Source organism: Magnolia sinica, chromosome 19 (assembly GCF_029962835.1).
Source record: "Magnolia sinica isolate HGM2019 chromosome 19, MsV1, whole genome shotgun sequence".
NCBI lineage: Eukaryota > Viridiplantae > Streptophyta > Magnoliopsida > Magnoliales > Magnoliaceae > Magnolia > Magnolia sinica.
Genome location: NC_080591.1, coordinates 40,093,779 through 40,102,282, shown reverse-complemented (window position 1 = coordinate 40,102,282; position 8,504 = coordinate 40,093,779).

The following is an 8,504-nucleotide window of genomic DNA, read 5'->3' as shown; positions in this document are numbered from 1 at the left end:
ATATTTCATTCACACATGTTCACTATGCTATAGGCTAGCTGTTTAAGTTGTATATCAGAAGTAGCCTATGTGATTGGATCCTCTATTTGGCTTGGAAGCCTTTAGAGTTAAATTGTCTTTGTTTGATTAATTGTAAATGAGTTTAAAATTAGGTAATTAGGATTTTAAATTGGCATAGTTATTGAAAAGTCGTATTCATCCCCCTTTAAGACACGTAAACTAATTTTATACTTCTACTATAGTAGTCTAAACCGCTATTTCAGTTCCTCACTACGTTCCCAGATTCATTGAACTTGTTCTTAAAGATCTATTTTATTCTGACAATATTTATGTCTTGTGGCCTTGGAACTAGCTGCCACACCTCATTTCTTTCAAATTGTTGCAGCTCATCTTGCATTGCTACAATCCAATATTAATCTTTGGGCGCTTCTGGAACATTTTTTAGCTCAATTTTTGTAACTCCTCGGATTTTGAGGGTCGAGCAAAGCTCTACTCTCGAGATCCAACACATCACTTATGCAACATGGATAATAATGTTTAGATGTTGTCCATATCAATGCATTAAACACGAGTGGGATTATACTAAAACAACATATCATACTCCAGATATAATTAAATTTAGCAAGCGGAAGACTGAAATATATATATATATATATATATATATATATATATCTTAATAGTAAACGTTTTACAAACTCCAGAGTATGATGATGTAACAGGATTTAATATACAAGGTTTGTTTCAAAATATACAAAATGTCAAAATGTAAATGTCCAACTAGTCCATGTAACCCTATAATCCCATTGAATCAGTACAAGGTCTATGAAGACCCACTTGATAGCTGAACATAGGAGAATTCCTCCTCCTCATCTACGAAGTCGAACTCAGCCGCATAGACTTCGTCTTCACTTGCATCTACAAAAGAGTCTGGTTGGTGTTTTAAAATACCGTCCCAGAGTGAGAGTGAGTGATCAACTCAGTGGTACTATAAGGCAAAGGTTAACATATTATCAAGTCAATCAAGCAGTAATGGTAAAGCAATACAACAATCACTTCTTAGCTACTCTTGTTAATGCAGGGATGGTGTGCGGTATGATGCATGCCCTCACACAAAGCTCCCTCAAAAGTGACTCTGACAACCAAGTTTGCGCATAACAAACTCTCTAAAGGTGTAACTTTCTCGCCAAAGCACATGCAATGCGGTGCATGGTCGTGTTAACCGAGTACTTAATCAGGCTTATTCATACAGCAGATTTGGGAAGCTAAGGTACCTCCCTTTATATCATTAACCCAAACCGAAGATCCATCTAGGGTCGTTAATCCTAGTTATTCACATACGATAGGTAAGTTATAAGGCATCACCCCTAATAAAAAGCAGTGGATAGGCAAATTCAAGAGTTTATACTCGCGGTCACTACGGGAGGCTTGTCACCTCAACGTAGGCCGACAGCTCGAATACGGTGTTCCATACCACCATATTCGGCTCACGAGTGTTGGGTTGCTCACTGGTCACTATGGGGAGGCTCGTCACCCCAGTGTAGGCCAATAGCTCGACCACGGTGTCCCATACCACTATGCCCAGCTCATGAGTCTTAGCAGATCATGTACCATGGTTGAAATGGGCTTTTACATTGGTAAGTGGTACCTTAGATTCAAGCAGTGATGTCCATATATGGTAAACACACAATAGGTTAATCAGTTTATTTGGCAAGTTTGATTGGTGCGAGCACATGCAGACTTGATCGACATGGAGTGCATAAGCACCCTTTGTGGCCTAACCACTGTCGACAATCGTCGTGCGACTCGGATTCGTCGAGTTACCTAATGTGGTGAGACTAATTCAGCGACCCAGACCGGAAGTGTTATCGATTGCATGACTACGTTGTAGTCCTAACCTTACTCAGATGCAATATATAGACACATGTAATAATCATATCAGCATTTAACAAACATTCTAAATAGATCTCTCATATGGGCATTTCATCAAACACATTGAACATGTTACCAAGCACTTGCATTTTATCCATAAATTACGTAACGACAAATATGATTACATGAAAGAAACTATACTTATGATTAAGAAAATTGAGAATCCTATCTTAATACACTTAATAAATACAAATCATCAACAATTTCTCATTCAGACATTTTATCAAACACTTAGGTTACACATTCTAAATACATAGACTAGATTAGTTACGACATGATCCATAACAATTCGTTACACAAAGAGGTCGTGATACATATGACAGCATGAATCCTAGATTTGTAGTCTTTACAAGCATAAATCACAATTTCATATTCATTCAAACATTTCAACAAACACATGGAATGCATCTTATATTCAACATAGTTCACACACATATAATTTATCGAAAACGTCATAACTAAGGTCATATGACAGCAATCAAGTCAGACATAAATTATTAGTTGACATTGAAAGCCTTGAAAACCATAACTTAAACGTTTATAGTCTACACCTTTCATCCGAATACTCGATCCAGACTCAGTTCGAATTTTACGTTTCCGAAAATGGAACGACGGGTACCTAAATCATAAAATAGGTTAGCTAGTTTACTGATTACTTAATCCAGCTTTCTAAATCAAGATTAGGGTTAGGATTTCTTACCCAAATCGTAGTTGGAACGGATCGGTTAGCTAGATGTAAAGGCGATTCAGTGCATGGAGTCGTGGGAAAGAATCACAGCAGCAAACTCCAAAGATTTCCCCTTCTCTCCTTACTCGTTTCTCTTCTTTTCTCTCTTCTCTCTCTTAGGGTTTGGTGAAATTCGTATGAGAGACAGATAGGGTGGTATATGGGCTATATATAGGCCCAGAAGTGATGCAAATGGCCCCAGGCCATGGTATACTTAGTTTATATCCAAAGGGCAACTGTTTCTGACAAACGGGGCTCACAAGGAGGCCCACTACTCACTTACGTCATAGGGTTAGTTCCCTAACAATGGATATATGACAGGATGTGATTTCAGTGCGATTGGATAGGCTGATCGACCGTGGAGGACCCGTGTCAGATCAACAGTCGTTCTTACTCAATCGGGGCCATAAGTATAGGGATATGCGTAGGAAAATTTCTTTTTTTCTATGGGTGAAGTTTGGTCAGAAACTAACGGTCTGAAATCTTCAATTTTGCCTGTGAGTGAATGACCCAATTCACTTAAGTTTCGATACATTTTCTAAAGATATTCGCGTTTCTCACACACTTCACTCAAGGCTCAAGTTATGCGTTTATGGACACCATATGAGTTTGATTTCCACGATGGTTGTCAAGCCCAGTAGGACGGACATAATCCTATAGTTTCACTGTCATCAGACTCTCGACATGTGGTCAAGGTCCGATACGGGGTTTCAATGTACTCCCGAGAGCGACAAGCTCTTGGGATTTCTCTTAAGTTTTTAAGAGACGTTGAGTTAATGGTATAAATGGTTTTGGGTCTTTCCATTTGTGGAAATGGTGGTTCGAGTTAAATCCACCAATTATTTAGTTTAACACTTAATCAATTTTCGCCTAAATTACAACAGGTTACGGTCCTTAGGTATTTCTGTCTGTGGTGATACTCTGTTCTTTGTACGAATTTTTCTGAGACTTTATAATTTTTGAGGTGAAGTAGAGATGACTATTAATGGTCTCAAGCTATCGCCAAGTCTTCACACCGGCACTAGGATCTCCAATTATTTAATTGAGAGGATGATCCTTAATGACCAGAATGTCACCCAATGGTTGAGACACATGTGGAGAAGTGGACTTGTTTTCAGATTTACCAATTATGCACAATTCCACATCATCCTCCACATCAATGGTAGGACCATTTTTGTCATGTGGTTGGTCATCAACAACCACATTGACTGTTTCTTGAATTATAAGGGTCCTTAAGTTGTAAACTTTATAAGCGCCACTATTTAATGAATATCCCAAGAAGATGTTGTCGTCACTTTTAGAATTGAATTTACCTAGTTGTTCCCAGTCTTTAAGAATATAACATTTGCTAACAAAGACATGGAAATATTTTACACTAGGTTGTTTTTTGCACCAAAATTCATATAGAGTTTTATTCAATCCTGCTCTAAGGTATACTCTATTAATTATGTAGCAGGCGATGTTGACAACCTTGGCCCAAATTTTTTTTGGCATATTTTTACTATTGAGCATAACCAAGCCCATTTCTTGCAACACCTTATTTTTTCTTTCCATAACTCTGTTTTGTTGGGAGTTTTTTGGAGTTGAGAATTCATGCCAAATTCCATTTTCGTCATAGTATTTTTCGAATCGATTCATTCTCAAACTCACCCCCATGATCATTCTTGACCATATCAATGACATATCCCTTTTTAGTTTGGAGTCGGTTAGCAAGTTTCTTAAATTCTTCAAATGTATCAGATTTTTTCCAAAGAAATGCGACCCAAGTCAATCTGGAGTAATCGTCAACTACTACCAAAAAATGTCTCTTGCCTCCATGGTTCTCGACTCTGGTGGGACCTACTAGATCCATCTGTAACAATTCAAGAGGTTTGGAAGTTATTATGGTGGCTGTCTTTTTATGTTCAACTTTTATCTGTTTATCCTTGAGACATTCACCACACACAATCCTCTCTTTCTTCCCAACCTTAAGAAGTCCCCTCACCAGATTTTTTGAGCTGAGTTTACGATAGTGTACATGCCCAAGTCTTTGGTGACATAATTCAGATTCATTATATCGGGCCATGTGACATCTTGTGGACGAGACATTTTCTCCACTGCTTTCAATCACATAGCAGTTGTCACTTGTGTGGAGACCTTTCATAATTAATTTACCTATGTGGTCCGAGATCTTGCACATGTCCTTGGAGAAAGTGACCAAGTGTTCTTTGTCACAAATTTGGAAAATGCTTAGAAGGTTGTGTTTCAGTCCCTCTGCATAAAGAACATCCTCAATCTTGGGCAATCCAGGCCCAACTATCGTCCCTCGTCCATCAATCTTGGTGGTGCTCCCATCTCCAAATGTAACCGACCCACCATCAAATTTAGTGTAATAACAAAAATGGGTCCAGTCACTAGTCATATGCCTGGAGCAACTGCTATCAAGATTCCATTTAGAACTACTGTCCACTTTAAGTGTGATATGAATCACAAGGCAATTAGTCTTATTTTTCACCACCCATTTGGTGACCATCCTTTTTAGAGATGAGGTATTCTTTTTTATTTCCCCTTTAGGTTAGTTTTTCATGGGTGCTTTGGATTTTTCGGGTAACTGATCCAGATTCCCTTCTTTCATAAGTTCTTTAGTCTTCTGAATCAGTTGAGCTACTTGTCATTTTTGTCATTTAGGAGGAGTGGGATATTTCCTCCTTTCATTTGATATTTTCATGGTAGGACTCTTTGCTTCTTGCCCCATCTTTTCAGTTAGTTTGAATTTACCAATATAGTTTAAATTGGAAGTGGAGTGGGGCTGTCTAAATGTAAGGCATTCAAATTTGTAATGCCCCATGTCTCCACAAGAATGGAAGATAGGAGAAGCTTTAGTTTTACTGCCTGATGCTACTATTTTTTTAATCATAGGTGGAGCAAGAGAAGGGCTAGATTTGCAAGCTTTGTAACCAAAGCCTTTCTTATCATTAGAGTTTCTACCCAAGCCTAGGATTCTCTCTAGTTTCTCATCACTTTGGGAAAACCTATGAGTAAGTTCAGTTGTGTGTTTGAATTTCTCAACATCTAGTTTTAATTTTGCATTTTCTGATTTCAGTTTTCCATTTTCTGATTCTAGATGTTCAATTCTCTTGTTTAATTTCTCAATTTTGAAGCCATCATCAACAACTTCTCTTTCAAGCTTGGCATTATCAACATAGTATTCTTGTAGGCTATCAGCCAATTTTGTATATACAGCTAATGCTTCATCCAAGTCAGTTTGTAGCTGTTTATTCTCATTGTTGGTTTGCCCAAGCTTTCTAAGTATGCTCAAACTATGAGTGTATAGCTGGTCGTAAGCGTCATGAATGTTGTCTTTTTCTTCTCCTTCTTCTTTACTTCATTATCTTCTTCATCTGAGGAGGAGGCCTTTTCAGTTTATTGCTCATCTATCCCCTCATTGTCCCCTAGATTCAAGATGACTGAAGTGGTGCAGGCCATAAGTATTTTCAGAGATTTTTGGTATCCATCACTTTCAGACTCACTTGTTTCTAAATCGGAGTCTCCTGTGTCGTCCCATGTGGCTGCCATAGCCTTTCCTTTTGATTTCTTTGTGGGACATTCAATGGATAAATGTCCATACTTGCGGCAATTGTAGCATTGGGGCTCCTTTGACCTTTTAAATGGTTTGCTTATTTGGTGCTTGTGGTTAGAATATTTCCCCTTCTTGTTATATGTTCTTCCATAGTTTTTGTTGAAGAATTTTTTGAACCGCTTGGCCAAAAGGGCCACCTCCTCATCCTCATCCTCTTCACTATCCTCCTCTAATTCAATTTTGTTTTTGGAGGTTTTGAGGACATTGTGTTTGGATTTTGTGGGAGTTTTAAAGTGTAGGTCAAAAGTTTGTAGGGAATCTATGAATTCTTCTACTTTCATCTCACCGATATTTATACACTCTTCTATGGTGGTGACTTCAGAATTGAAGCATTCCAGGAGGGATCTCAAGATTTTCCTACAGATTTTTGGTACCAGAACTCTCTCTCCAAGTCCCCACATGGAGTTACATATGTCATTCAATTTTGTGTAAAACTCCATAAAGGTCTCATGTTCTTCCATCTTTATGTTTTCAAATGGGACTGTAAGGGGTTGTAGCTTAGAACATTTTATGGTGCTTGTTCCTTCATGGGTGGTTTCCAATAATCCCATGCTTGTTTAGATGTTTCATGCATGCATATATGTTTGAATTCTTCTTATGAAACAATACAGTAGATCACGTTCATGGCTTTAGCATCACATGTTTTCCTTTGCTTTTCATAATCAATCCAAAATGCCTTTTGTTTTGGTCGAGAGATGGTAGTGCCATTATCAAGTACCACTTATTCCATTGGTGGCACATATCCAGTCTCAACAATGTCTCAAACATTGTGGTTTAAGGATTGCAAAAATTCCTAGTTTTCCAGTATGCATAATTTGAACCATCAAAACTAGGTAATCGAGAGATCGATGTTCGCTCTCCGTTGGACATCTTTCCAACTTCAGTAAGGATCTCCCTCTAGGTTGTTAAACCCTTCGAGAGGAACCCACTTTGATACCAATTGAAATAGCGGTAAACCGCTATTAGTGAAGTATGAAATTATGTCCAAGTGAACCAGAGGGGGGTGAATAGGATTTTTCAAAACTTTAATCCAACTTAAATAAAAACTAACTATCAAGCTTTAATCAAACATGATTAAAATAAGACCATTCATAATCAAAAGCTAGGATAGTGAAATATATAAAGACTGCATTGCATCAAACATGTATTGTGCAGAATTTAAACATATCAAGCATCACACAACATAAGAAGAATCATGCATCTCAAACACAACGATATATAGCGGTTCGGTTATGTGCTTACTCCACTCTCGGTTGATGCGTTTAACCCCATGAGTGTGTCGAATTTCACTATCCAATAGTTTGAAATTGGGTTTACCATAAACCATTACAACCTACACAAGGCTATGCAAAAGATGCCTACACAAGGCAATGATCCTACATAAGGATCAAGATCCTACACAAGGACTCTCTATACATTTTCTCCTGCTGGAGGCCTACGAAATGACTTAAGTGAGTTTGTAGAAGCAAACTTTAAATCCCAATCCTACACAAGGAAAGGACTTCAAACAAGATGGACTTTAGATACTTACTTGTAAGTGAGTGAGCCCCATTCAACACATGTTGATGAAGATCCTTCTTGTTGATGAAGAGTCTTCAGCTCCCTTGAACTGCGACAGCTTGTAGATGCGATAATCGAAGGTACGAGGTTGTTGGGTCAGGGTTTGGTCAATCTAATCTAGTTAATGGTTTACCTTTATGGAACTCCAACTTTCACACCTAATTGGAAAACTCTAAAAACCTCCTCAAATTTAAGCAGTTTGCTGAAATAGACTTCACTATGTGTAGTTTCCCAAAATAGACTTCACTCTGCCCAATTTCATAAAATGACCTAGAGTTTCAGAATATACTTTTTTAGGACGATTTCAGGATTCCTTTTCTTCACTTCAAATATTTGATTCTCTTCATTCCTCACTTGGTTTTCATGGATCTTTGGCATGTGAATTCTTCAATCTTGGTCTACTAAGATCCATCCCTTGCCTTGGTGATTCTTGAGCATCAAATCTATGCTTTTAACACCTTTTTCAATCCAAGCTCTTAAATTCACCTTGCAACACAAACATGAGTAAAATAGGATATTAAACATTATCATGTTTATAAAACAAAGATATAAATGGGGGATAATATGCAACATTTGACCCTCAACATGGGCGTGACCCAACGGTCCGTCCCTCATCTCCTTGACCAAATATAAAGAGGTCGATGTTAGCCTCTCAACTCCAGCTCGGAA